We start from the raw sequence: 12,794 nt of genomic DNA on the forward strand, positions 1-12,794 counted from the left end.
CGACATGATCGAGAAAGTGGAGAGAATTGTTTTGGGGGATCGTCGAATGACTGTTGAACAGATCGCCTCCAGAGTCGGCATTTCTGTGGGTTCTGTGCACACAATCCTGCATGACGACCTGAAAATGCGAAAAGTGTCATCCAGGTGGGTGCCACGAATGCTGACGGACGACCACATGGCTGCCCGTGTGGCACGTTGCCAAGCAATGTTGACGCGCAACGACAACATGAATGGTACTTTCTTTTCGTCGGTTGTGACAATGGATGAGACGTGGATGCCATTTTTCAATTCAGAAACAAAGCGCCAGTCAGCTCAATGGAAGCACACAGATTCACCGCCACCAAAAAAATTTCGGGTAACCGCCAGTGCTGAAAAAATGATGGTGTCCATGTTCTGGGACAGCGAGGGCGTAATCCTTACCCGTTGCGTTCCAAAGGGCACTACGGTAACAGGTGCATCCTACGAAAATGTTTTGAAGAACAAATTCCTTCCTGCACTGCAACAAAACGTCTGGGAAGGGCTGCGCGTGTGCTCTTTCACCAAAACAACGCACCTGCACATCGAGCTAACACTACGCAACAGTTTCTTCGTGATAACAACTTTGAAGTGATTCCTCATGCTCCCTACTCCTAGTGACTTTTGGCTTTTTCCAACAATGAAAGACACTCTCCGTGGCCGCACATTCACCAGCCGTGCTGCTTTTGTCTCAGCGATTTTCCAGTAGTCAAAACAGACTCCTAAAGAAGCCTTCGCCGCTGCCATGGAATCATGGCATCAGCGTTGTGAAAAATGTGTCCACCTGCAGGGCGATTACGTCGAGAAGTAAAGCCAGTTTCATCGATTTCGGGTGAGTAGTTAATTAGAAAAAAAATCGGAGGCCTTAGAACTTGAATGCACCTCGCATATATCTGGTGTTTGTTATTTCGGACATGTCCAAATAAACAGACGCCCATATACGCAATTAAGGCGATAACGGCCAGTGATCCCTTCAGTGCAGATGCACACCACGTTCGAACTCTTATGGGAATCAGCGAAATGCCCCAAGTAATGAGGCTAGTGAGCAGGGTCACTACATCAGTAGTGTCTGGTATAAGTTGAGAATTTGGTTCTGACGGAGGGCATGCTAGGGTAGTCCGTGAGGCTGTGGTGACCTCAGTGTCCGGATGCCGTAGTGGTGAGCGTATCGGCCTATTAAGCAGGAGACCCGGTCTCGAACCCCTGTCTGGCTCAAATTTTCAGCTTACCCCTTGGTATAAATCAATGCACACTGGCAGCTAATGGCTTTAATTGATTTGTGTCTTGCCACATTTTTACAAATGGCTCTGAGCACTATGGGACTTAACATCTGAGGTCATCAGTCCCCTAGAACTGCTTAAACGTAACTAACCTAAGGACATCACACACATCGATGCCCGAGGCAGGATTCGAACCTGCGACCGTAGCGGTCTCACGGTTCCTGACTGAAGCGCCTAGAACCGCTCGGCCACTCCGGCCGGCCACATTTTTACAATTACATGATTGTTTTAAAGTGTCTATAGAAGGACAAACATGGTTTACATTCGTAAAAGGTCTCTCGTCGCACAGTTTTGCAGCATAACACACGTGACACACCATGTCGGTAAATAATGGTGAGGATAACTGGTAATGTACAATGGAATACACTTTGATGCAATATTCTGGGGATGCAATTTCTTTTTCTTCCTCGAAGAGGTAAAACCAGTTTCGAAACTTTTGATCAACCTGTTTACCTGAAGTCAAACGTAGAAAACGCAAGAGCTGCACCGGCGTAATGCATCTGGAGGGAATCACTTTAATACTGGACGACGGCAGTCCTTCTTCACCTTAAAAAAATCTCGTTGCAAAATTGTGGATTTGTTTGTCCACCCCCTCCCTCACGAGTCAAGTAACAGAAGAAATTTGTTCTTCACTTGTTTTTTTTTCCTTACTTTGTCAATTCAACATTCGTCTGTAGGGCCCCTCCCGCCGGAGGTTCGAGTCCTCCCTCGGGCATGGGCGTGTGTGTTGTTCTTAGCATAAGTTAGTTCAAGTAGTGTGTAAGCCTAGGGACCAATGACATTCGCAGTTTGCTCCCTTAGGAATTCACACACATTTGAACATTTTTTTCGTCTGCAGCACCGCATCTCAATTGCTTCGATTCTCTTCTCTTCCTGGTTTCACTACCTCACAATTCTGGGCTCTAAACGTACCTTCCCAGAAATTCCTTCCTCAAATTAAGGCGTATGTTTGATACTAGTAGACTTCTCTTGGGCAGGAAAGCCATTTTTGCCACTTCTAGTTTACTTTTTATGTCCTCCTTGCTCCGTCCGTCATTGGTTATTTTGCTGTCTAGGTATCAGAATTCCTTAACTTCATCTACTTCGTGACCATCAATCCTGATGTTAAGTTTCTCGCTGTTCTCGTTGCTGCTACTTCTCATTACTTTCGTCTTTCTTCGATTTACTCTCAGTCCATATTCTGTACTCACTAGACTGTTAATTCTATTCAGCAAATCATGTAATTCTTCTTCACTTGCACTCAGCACAGCAATGTCATCAGCGAATCGTATCACTGATATCCTTTCACCTTGAATTTTAATGGCACTCCTGACCCTTTCTTTTATTTCCGTCATTGCTTCTTCGATGTGCAGATTGAACAATAGGGGCGAAAGACTACATCACTGTCTTATACTCTTTTTAATCCGAGCACTTCGCTCTTGGCCGTTGACTCTTATTTTCCCTCTTGGCTCTTGTACATGTTGCATATTACCCGTCTCTCCCTAGAGCTTACCCCAATTTTCCTCAGAATTTCCAGCATCTTGCACTATTTTGCCTTTTATGAATATAAAAATAAATACAGTATATTGAGTAATAAGTAACGTAAAAATTCAAATTAATGAAACGAAAGAAAGGTTCTGCATCAAGACTCGACCCCATGACCTTCGAATTACCGACCTTTACTCTTCCTGCTGCGCCAACCGCTGCCTGGAAACTACACTGATGTACTGTATTTGTGTCATGACTCCCCCCGACCAGCGCCAAAAACGCTATTTTTTTCCAAATGCTTGGCCATCTGGAGCTCCCACTGTAGTCACTTTCGTTTTTAGGCAAGCTCTACATATTCCTTAAATTTGGAAGATGCCGTTGGTGACAAGTAGGCGTAGAACCCTTCTCAATGCCGGGCGTATGTACGAAAAGCATTGCTGCAGCAGTATGTGCTTCGTCCTCCACCGTATGACGAATATTGCCTGAGTGACAGCTGTACCCCGTATCATGTATAAGAGTGGAAGCCCTGGCCGCAACTAACTTTCAACCTGATGTGACCTCTGCCAATGAATCCATACACATTTTGGAAATGGTGCACAGTTCCTCTTACATGTGTAGTTTACAGACAAAGCATCATCTTCCCGGGACGGTCTTATAAACATCCACAGCATACGCGCTTGGTCTTATGAGAACCCACAATGCAACCATGGAGATAGCACATCACCGGAGGTTTTCCGTCAACGTTTGGATAGGTGTCGTTGGTGATATTTTGATAAGGCCACATTTCCTACTTGGCCGACTTACTGGTCGCGCGTATTTAGTTTCAAGCAACACAGACTAATCGACTATTTTAATAACGTTTCTTGTGGTGTAAGAATGCGTATGTGGTACATGCATGATAGCGCACTGGAACACTTTCGTATGGCAGCTCGGGAATACGTAGCACGGATCTTCGACAACGGTATCGGTCGTGGTTTGCCAACGCTCCCAACTTCAGCCTATTGTAATTTGTTATGTGTTGGGATATTTAAGAGCTTTCGTGTATTCCAGCCCTGATGATAGCGTCGGTTAACTGCGGGAATGCACTCTTGATGATTGACAGTGGGTTCGAAACAGGCTTTGGATTTTTGAACGAGAACGACAAGGAGACGTGCTACAGTGTGTCCCAGGAGGAATGGTAAAATTCTATGCACATACGACCTATTCTGAGTGCTTTCCAAGATAGAACAAACAAAAACGTATGTTCTCCTCAGTCAGCGAAAGTAGTAAGCGATTTTCACAATGAAGTAATCAACGTAAATCTTTTTGCACATTATTTATCGATTCTTGTGCAACATTTTCTGATTTTTTTAAAAAGAAATTTAGCCATCATTAATCCCCCCAATCCAAGGAGTTAAAGTTACTCTGTCCAATGTGCCCATGGCAGAATCCTGCAGTCTGCAAATCGTACCCGAAATCAGAAAACAAACAATTTTCTTAATCTTTAGGAAAGTGCGCACGGGTAATAGCACAGTTTCTTTGAAATCTTACAGAATAATAAACTGGTGGGCGTTTGAAATAAAGAGGTAGTTTTGTCATGAGTTTTTGTTAAAGTTTTGGTTTTCAATACCTAATGAATAAATTAAAAGAAATAAGTTAGCCAATTACTCCTTGCAGACATGCCCGAAGAGTAACACAGCCAAATTTCTGAACGATATTTTTATTACTGTGCCCCCAATCCATTCCGTGAGCTTGCCGGCTGGAGTGGCCGAGCGATTCTAGGCGCTACAGTCTGGAACCACGCGACCGCTACGGTCGCAGGTTCGAATCTTGCCTCGGCCATGGATGTGTGTGATGTCCTTAGGTTAGTTAGGTTTAATTAGTTCTAAGTTCTAGGCGACTGATGACCTCAGAAGTTAAGTCGCATAGTGCTCAGAGCCATTTGAACCATTGAGCCGTCAGCTTGTGGTACAGTGTATTTCAAATGAAATAACGATCAGCACCAACCACGTTCGTGCGGCCTTAGTCAAATTTTTGGCACCATTTCACGACGACTGGACGCGACATTGCATTTGCTCCGTAGGCAACCAAAATTTTACGGTGAATCTGTGAGAAAGCTAGCTGGACCTCTTGTCCACAAGACGTGTACTGTCCCGTTTACTTCACCTTTGGAGTACTTTTCCAGTTGCAGCACCATTACCCTTGCTGTGAAGCACCTGTTATCCGTACCGCAGCAGAACTATGTGTGCAGGTAACCCGGAACGTGTCGTCTCTTCTGACTCTTGTTGTGCGATGCTCTTAGCAAGGGACCTCGTGGACGACTTACTTTCTGAAGTCCCTACGTGCTTAATGCAACGCGTATGCCAGGATGGCTGCAGCAGGATTCGAACCCAGCTTCCCAAGCTGAAGCGTTCACCACAGCACCATTAGTGCTAAGAACCGCCCATGGCATATCGGTACGCGCCGTGTGGAGACGGGGGATGCAGATAACCCCAGCCCACGGCCCTAAACGGCCGGCAGCGGACAAAGAAGATTTCGAGACAATGGTGTGCCGACGCGTGGTCGTTCGCCACTCGTCGCAAAGCGGCGCGGCGCTAGCGATTTATCGCGCTATCTCGCCTTTGTCGCAACGCCGGCCAGTTATTAATTGATTCGCGGCCGAATAAAGGACAGCCCGTGCGCGTTCGCCGCCGTCCCGCACGACTTTATTGTCACGAGCGCGTGTAAATATTGATGGATGCTTGGCAAATGGGGCCACTGTTTTCATACCGGGCCATAAAGTTTGCCACCTCTGAGCTACCGCCGGGCTCCTGGGTACGGACGATCCACAGCCGCCTGTCACCGCATCCACAGCCAGTGTGTGCACGGCTTCCGGCGATTCAGAGGTGTACGCCACGCTCTGCGTTGTCCGAGGATCGGTTTGCGCCGACAGCTCTTGGTCACATTTAATCCACCTTGAAATAACGTCGCTGCACCGCCGTTCGCACAGTCGTACTAAGCGGTTAGTTACAATTCTACACTGTACTAAGCTATACCGCCATGTGCGTCTGCAGCCTTTTCAGTTCCACTATTATAGAAACCTCCTTCACGCGGCAAGAAAAAGCTATTTATTTCATTTTTAAATAGACATCGTTTTCGCTATCGAGTATACTATTTATTATAATTCCCACAAATACAGTATCGGCTTTCATGTCGTTTTCAAACTACAGTCGGTCATAAATACGGCATCTTCATCACTACTGTGGAGTTCACACTCAAGGTTTTGTTAGAGGCTTCATAGAAGTACACTACCGGCCATTAAAATAGCTACACCACGAGGATGACGTGCTAAAGACGCGAAATTTAACCGACAGGAAGAAGATACTGTGATATGCAAATGATCATCTTTTCAGAGCAGTCACACTAGGTTGGCACCGGTGGCGACACCTACAACGTGCTGACATGAGAAAAGTTTCCAACCGATTTCTCATACAGAAACAGCTGTTGACCGGCGTTACCTCGTGAAACGTTGTTGTGATGCCTCGTGCAAGGAGGAGAAATGCGTACCATCACGTTTCCGACTTTCATAAAGATCGGATTGTAACCTATCGCGATTGCGGTTTATCGTATTGCGACATTGCTGCTCGCGTTGGTCGAGATCCAATGACTGTTAGCAGAATATGGAATGGGTGCGTTCAGCAGGGTAATACGGAACGCCGTGCTGGATCCCAACGGCCTCGTATCACTAGCAGTCGAGATGACAGGCATCTTATCCGCATGGCTGTAACGGATCGTGCAGCCACGTCTCGATCCGTGAGTCAACAGATGGCGAAGTTTGCAAAACGACAACCATCTGCACGAACAGTTCGACGACGTTTGCAGCAGCACGGACTATCAGCTCGGAGACCGTGGCTGCGGTTACCCTTGACGCTGCATCACAGACAGGAACGCCTACGATGGTGTACTCAACGACGAACCTGGGTGCACGAATGGCAAAACGTCATTTTTTCGGATGAAACCACGTTTTCTTTACAGCATCATGACGGTCGCATCCGTGTTTCGCGACATCGCGGTGAACGCACATTGGAAGTGTGTATTCGTCATCGCCATACTGGAGTATCACCCGGCGTGATGGTATGGGGTGCCATTGGTTACACGTCTCGGTCACCTCTTGTTCGTATTGACGGCACTATGAACAGTGGACGTTACATTTCAGATGTGTACGACCCGTGGCTCTACCCTTCATTCGATCCCTGCGGATCCCTACATTTCAGTATGTAATGCACGACCGCATGTTGCAGGTCCTGTTTACAGAAAATGTTCGACTATTGCCCTGGCAAGCACATTTTCCAGATCTCTCACTACGTGAAAACGTCTGGTCAATGGTGGCCGAACAACTGGCTCGTCACAATAGGCCAGTCACTACTCTTGATGAACTGTTGTATCGTGTTGAAGCTGTACGGGCAGCTTTACCTGTACATGCCATCCAAGCTCTGTTTGACTCAATGCCCAGGCGTATCAATGCCGTTATTATGGCCAGAGGTAGTTGTTCTGGGTACTGATTTCTCAGGAACTATGCACCCAAATTGCGTGAAAATGTAATGACATGTTAGTTCTAGTATAATATATTCGTCCAATGAATACTCGTTTATCATCTGCGTTTCTTCGTGGTATAGCGATTTTAATGGTCAGTAGTGTACTTTTTGAAGCGCGACCTTACTTATTGTTCGTATATAACGATAAATTCTTGTTTAAATGCATACATTGTTTGCACTATTTAATAGTTCGGACAGTATTTGAATAATTACGTAAGAGAAAGTGCTTATCTCTTCAAGTCGGTCTGTGTGCAGGGTGTCTCTTTTGTTCACGCATTAAAAATTATTGGTCCAAGGCATTTCAATGACAAGTCGTTTTTTATCGCCACATCAGTTTATTTTTACATTCTTTACACACATTCGACGACGCCATTTGTTAACTAGATACATTGTGCAAAATTTCTACAAAACACAAAGAACGTAAGTAATCACAGACATATGGATCAACCTCTATGATTGCTGAATCCATTCTGGCTCAACACTGACGCACTTGGCGCCAAAATTACGTTGTGTATTACGAGTCCAGCCTCCAGTACCTTCTAGAACAGGATGGAATCCAAATTAGTATTAACACAACTGTCTTAATCGAAACTGGTTTCCAGATATAACTTACCAAACGTTTTCTGGAAATAATTATTTACTTGAAGATTTATGTGGCTAAACGTTAACGACCAAGATTTGCAAAATTTTGACAGTATGAAAACTGGCAGCTTCCTGTTATATTGTAAAACTGATTTAAATATAGATAGCAAAATTAGAAAATTAAAGAACTGAAGTCAGAAATTTTGTTTGCATGAAAAACTGAAGCATAACAATATTGCCTTTACTGTATGTTGTTTTTTATTCATTTAAGCTGACAGTTGTTATTATTAATTTTCACCGTTAAAGAGCGATGTTACGACTTGGATCGATATGAAAAACAAATGTTACCAGAAAAATAGGTTTTTGGCAATCAGCTATTTTCCAGAAAAAAAATATTTTCAGATGTGGAAAATGTAATTTAAGTATCCAAATTAACTTCAGCCAGGCCAAAACTTATACTGAAACGAACATTTAAAATGATGCATGAAAGTTCCGAGGAAGTGAGATTCATTGTAACTGTCAAACTGTTTTTCAACAGTTCTATTCTCGAACAGCACGTGGGAAAAGTGAACACCTAACTCACTGCAAAGGGAAACGCCTTTCAAAAATGGTTCAAATGGCTCTGAGTACTATGGGACTTAACATCTGAGGTCATCAGTCCCCTAGAACTTAGAACTACTTAAACCTAACTAAGCTAAGGACATCACACACATCCATGCCCGAGGCAGGATTCGAACCTGCGACCGTTGCGGTCGAGCTGCTCTTCTTTAAACTTTTTCAGTGTTCTCCGTCTTTCCTATGTGGTAAATATCCCACGCCACTGAGTACTACTCCAGAAGAGGAAGGGCAAGCATAGTGTAGGCAGTCTCTTTAGTAGATTCGTTTCACCTTCTAAGTGTTTTGCCAATAAAAGGCAGTCTTTGGTTCGCCTTCTCCATAGTATTATTTTTGTGTCGTTCCCAGTTTAAATTGTTCGTAATTTTTGTCCCTAGGTATTTAGTTGTGGTTCAAATGGCTCTGAGCACTATGGGACTTAACATCAATGGTCATCAGTTCCCTAGAACTTAGAACTACTTAAACCTAACTAACCTAAGGACATCACACAACACCCAGTCATCACGAGGCAGAGAAAATCCCTGATCCTTTCTTCTGCTCCTTCCCCTACAGTCGTATTCTGTTCTCCCATTACTATCAGATTTTCATCTACCATTACTTACTAGATAATCTGTTCAGTATGCTCATATACTGCTTGTATGTCTTCTGCTTGCGACATCGGCATGTATATCTTCAGTACTGTTCTCGGTGTCGGTTTGCTGATGAGAACAACCCTGTCACTGAAGTGTTCACCGTAACTTACTCCCTGCCCTACCTTACTGTTCATAACGAATCCTACTCTCATTATACCTTTTTCTGTTGCTGTTGATATTACCCTATACTGTTCTGACTAAAAATGCTTGTCTTCTTTCCACTTCAATTCACTAACACCCACTATATCTAGAGTGAGCCTTAGCATTTCCCTTTTCAGATTTTCTAGATTACCTACTACGTACAAACTTCTTTCATTCCACGCCCCGACGCCTAGACCGTTATCCTTTCGTCGGCTATTCAGTTTTCTTCTTATGGATCACCTACCCCTCAGCAGTCCCTTCGCAGAGATCCAAATGGGGACTAGTCCGGAATCTTTTGCCAACTGATAGACCGTCGTGACACTTTTTCAATTACAAACAACATGTCCTGTGGATACACCTTACGTGTCTTCAGTGCAGTGGTTTCCATTGTCTTCGGCATCCTCAAGCCATTGATCATTTCTGATTCCGCCTTTTAGGTGCAGTTTTGCACCGCAAGGAACAGAGTGTGCCCTGAACCTCTGTCCGCTGCTCCGCTCTCTTTGACAAGATCGTTGTCAGAACGGTGGTGTCTTCTTATCCGAGAAGTCTTCGGTCGCCAATGCTGACGATTTTCAGTAAAAATTTAAACAGAGGTGAGGTTAGTACCCTGGACCGAGGACGTTTTGATTACTAATCAAAGACGCTACCTCTAGACCACGGATTTAAATACGGCACAAATTGCGAAACCTCCAAACGACTCGAACTAGGCATAAATGCTTGTGTGAGATACAATAATGACGCAAAACATTATAACCATACGCTTAATAGCTTGTTAGTCCATCTATGGAACGCAGTACAGCGGTCATCGTTTCAGAAGATGGTATATTTCCTTATCAGCTTGGTTCAAATGGTTCAAATGGCTCTGAGCACTATGGGACTCAACTTCTGAGGTCATTAGTCCCCTAGAACTTAGAACTAGTTAAACCTAACTAACCTAAGGACATCACAAACATCCATGCCCGAGGCAGGATTCGAACCTGCGACCGTAGCGGTCTTGCGGTTCCAGACTGCAGCGCCTTTAACCGCACGGCCACTTCGGCCGGCATCAGCTTGGTGCACAGGGTCCTAGTCTTCACTGAAGGTATATAACAGTGGGTAGAAGAATGTGGTCGGGTATGTTCGAGTTGCATTACCTGCAGAATGGCTTCAGTAAATCTACAGGGTGGCCTTTTTTTCCCAACGTGTACAAACTCTAGAGACTGTTCGTTGACACGATACAGAACAAAAAGGTCTAATGAACTTATGTCCGGAAATGCATGGTTTCTATTCTACAGGTCATTTATTCAAACATACATTATTACAGAGATTTCCGTCTAACACGGAATCTCTATGCAGCCACAGTTACAGTATATGTTGAAAATGGTTTCCAGTGCCGCAGCGCATGCGTGCACGTGCCGTAGCATGTTCTGTCTCACATGTGTACATCGACCAAGTTGCAGCTGAACAGTGTCAAGGCAGGTCCAGTGCCTCCAAATCTGGAATGGGTTCCGCATACACAGTACTTCTGAGGTGGTCCCATAATCAGATATCGAACCGGTTCAGACCCGGTGAACGAGCAGGCCATGCAACTGGAACCCTCGTCTGATCTATCGACCAAGAAAGACACGATTGACGTTAACGGCGAAGTGGGCTGGAGCACCATCATGTAGCAGCCACATAACCCTTAGAATCATGAATGTCACTTCTTCCAACAGGCGAAGCAAAGTCACCCGCAAGGTAGACCGATAGTTCCGACCTGTTAAGCGACGTGGAAGGAAGACTGGTCCCGAAATACGGTCGCCTTGAGGCGTAGCACCGTATACCGATCCTGCCTTGGAGGCGGTTAAGTGGGAGGATGTGTCTCAGAGCTGGGCAGTGACAGATGGTGACGCGAGACTGGACGCGCACGTAGTTTATGTATCAGCCGGTAGAGGACAGTATTGGTTAGGGGACTGTGATTTAGTTTCGATTGTGCCCACTGGAGTGTACTAAAGTAATAGAATGTTTTTCATAAACTGTTCTAGTATTTTCATAAAGTGTTGGTTCAAATGGCTCTGAGCACTATGGGACTTTACATCTGTGGTCATCAGTCCCCTAGAACTTAGAACTACTTAAACCTAGCTAACCTAAGGACATCACACACATCCATGCCCGAGGCAGGATTCGAACCTGCGACTGTAGCATTCATAAAGTGTTATTATGTCTTTTTGTGTATGTAAAATGTTAAAAATGTGTTTTAACAGTATGAATGATGCGTGAGTGTGGTTTAAAATTAATATGAAGATAATTGTTTAACGAGTTATGTAGTGGGATTTAGTGTGGGAACATTTCGAAGAAGTATGCATGTGGTCAAAGGGGATTTTTGTAGAACAGATTTGTAAAGTAAGTTTATGGTAAAGGGGAAGTTAATTCAGGTATAAATAACAGTAGTAAATAACTTTATGCATAAACAAGACTTCAGCATATTAGATAATGACGTCGGTAAAAAGTGCAGTCGTTAGGGTTACTATTTTGCGATTGGTTATTGATGAAAAGCGCGGACTGACGCGGGAGAATGTTGTTTTGCTATTGGCTGTTGAGTAAACTGACCAATGATAAAGCAATATTCTTCGCGCGCCTTTCTCTGCTGGTAGAGAAGACTTAGAGTATTCTAGAGAGGAGTCGGAGGCTAGCCATGAAACAGTTCGGACGTGTGTAGAAGTAGTTCCGATGGAAATGATAGGTTGCCGGACCTAGCAGTGTTTCATACATCAAAAGTAAAGTGACGGCATAATTATTCCTATGGGTGTGTAGAAATTTCGGAATTTTTAAGTGAATTTTGTGAAGAGGAAAGACATAAAATCCGCGTGGCGTATTGAGCAAGTCGGTGGCTAAAAACTGTGACTGCATTAGATACCGACAGACTTAATATTTGTCAAGCATTCTCAATCAAAAACAATCAGTATTTTTGCAGCTATTACGTTTTCGGGAAATGCAACACCATAAACTTGCTAACGTGAGTGAAAGGGATTGTGAGGGAGTGTGTTAAGACTAGCACGGGCTTGGCGGTGATACTTGTTCACATAAATTTCAGAATACAGGGTGATTCAAAAAAAATACCACAACTTTAGGAATTTAAAACTCTGCAACGACAAAAGGCAGAGCTAAGCACTATCTGTCGGCGAATTAAGGGAGATATAAAGTTTCATTTAGTTGTACATTTGTTCGCTTGAGGCGCTGTTGACTAGGCGTCAGCGTCAGTTGATGCTATGATGGCGACCGCTCAACAGAAAGCTTTTTGTGTTATTGAGTACGGCAGAAGTGAATCTACGACAGTTGTTCAGCGTGCATTTCGAACGAAGTATGGTGTTAAACCTCCTGATAGGTGGTGTATTAAACGTTGGTATAAACAGTTTACAGAGAATGGGTGTTTGTGCAAAGGGAAAAGTTCTGGACGGCCGAGAACGAGTGATGAAAATGTAGCACGCATCCAGCAAGCATTTGTTCGCAGCCCAGGAAAATCGACACGCAGAGCTAGCAGAGAGCTGCAA

This window comes from Schistocerca cancellata, chromosome 2, assembly GCF_023864275.1.
Source record: "Schistocerca cancellata isolate TAMUIC-IGC-003103 chromosome 2, iqSchCanc2.1, whole genome shotgun sequence".
NCBI classification, from domain to species: domain Eukaryota; kingdom Metazoa; phylum Arthropoda; class Insecta; order Orthoptera; family Acrididae; genus Schistocerca; species Schistocerca cancellata.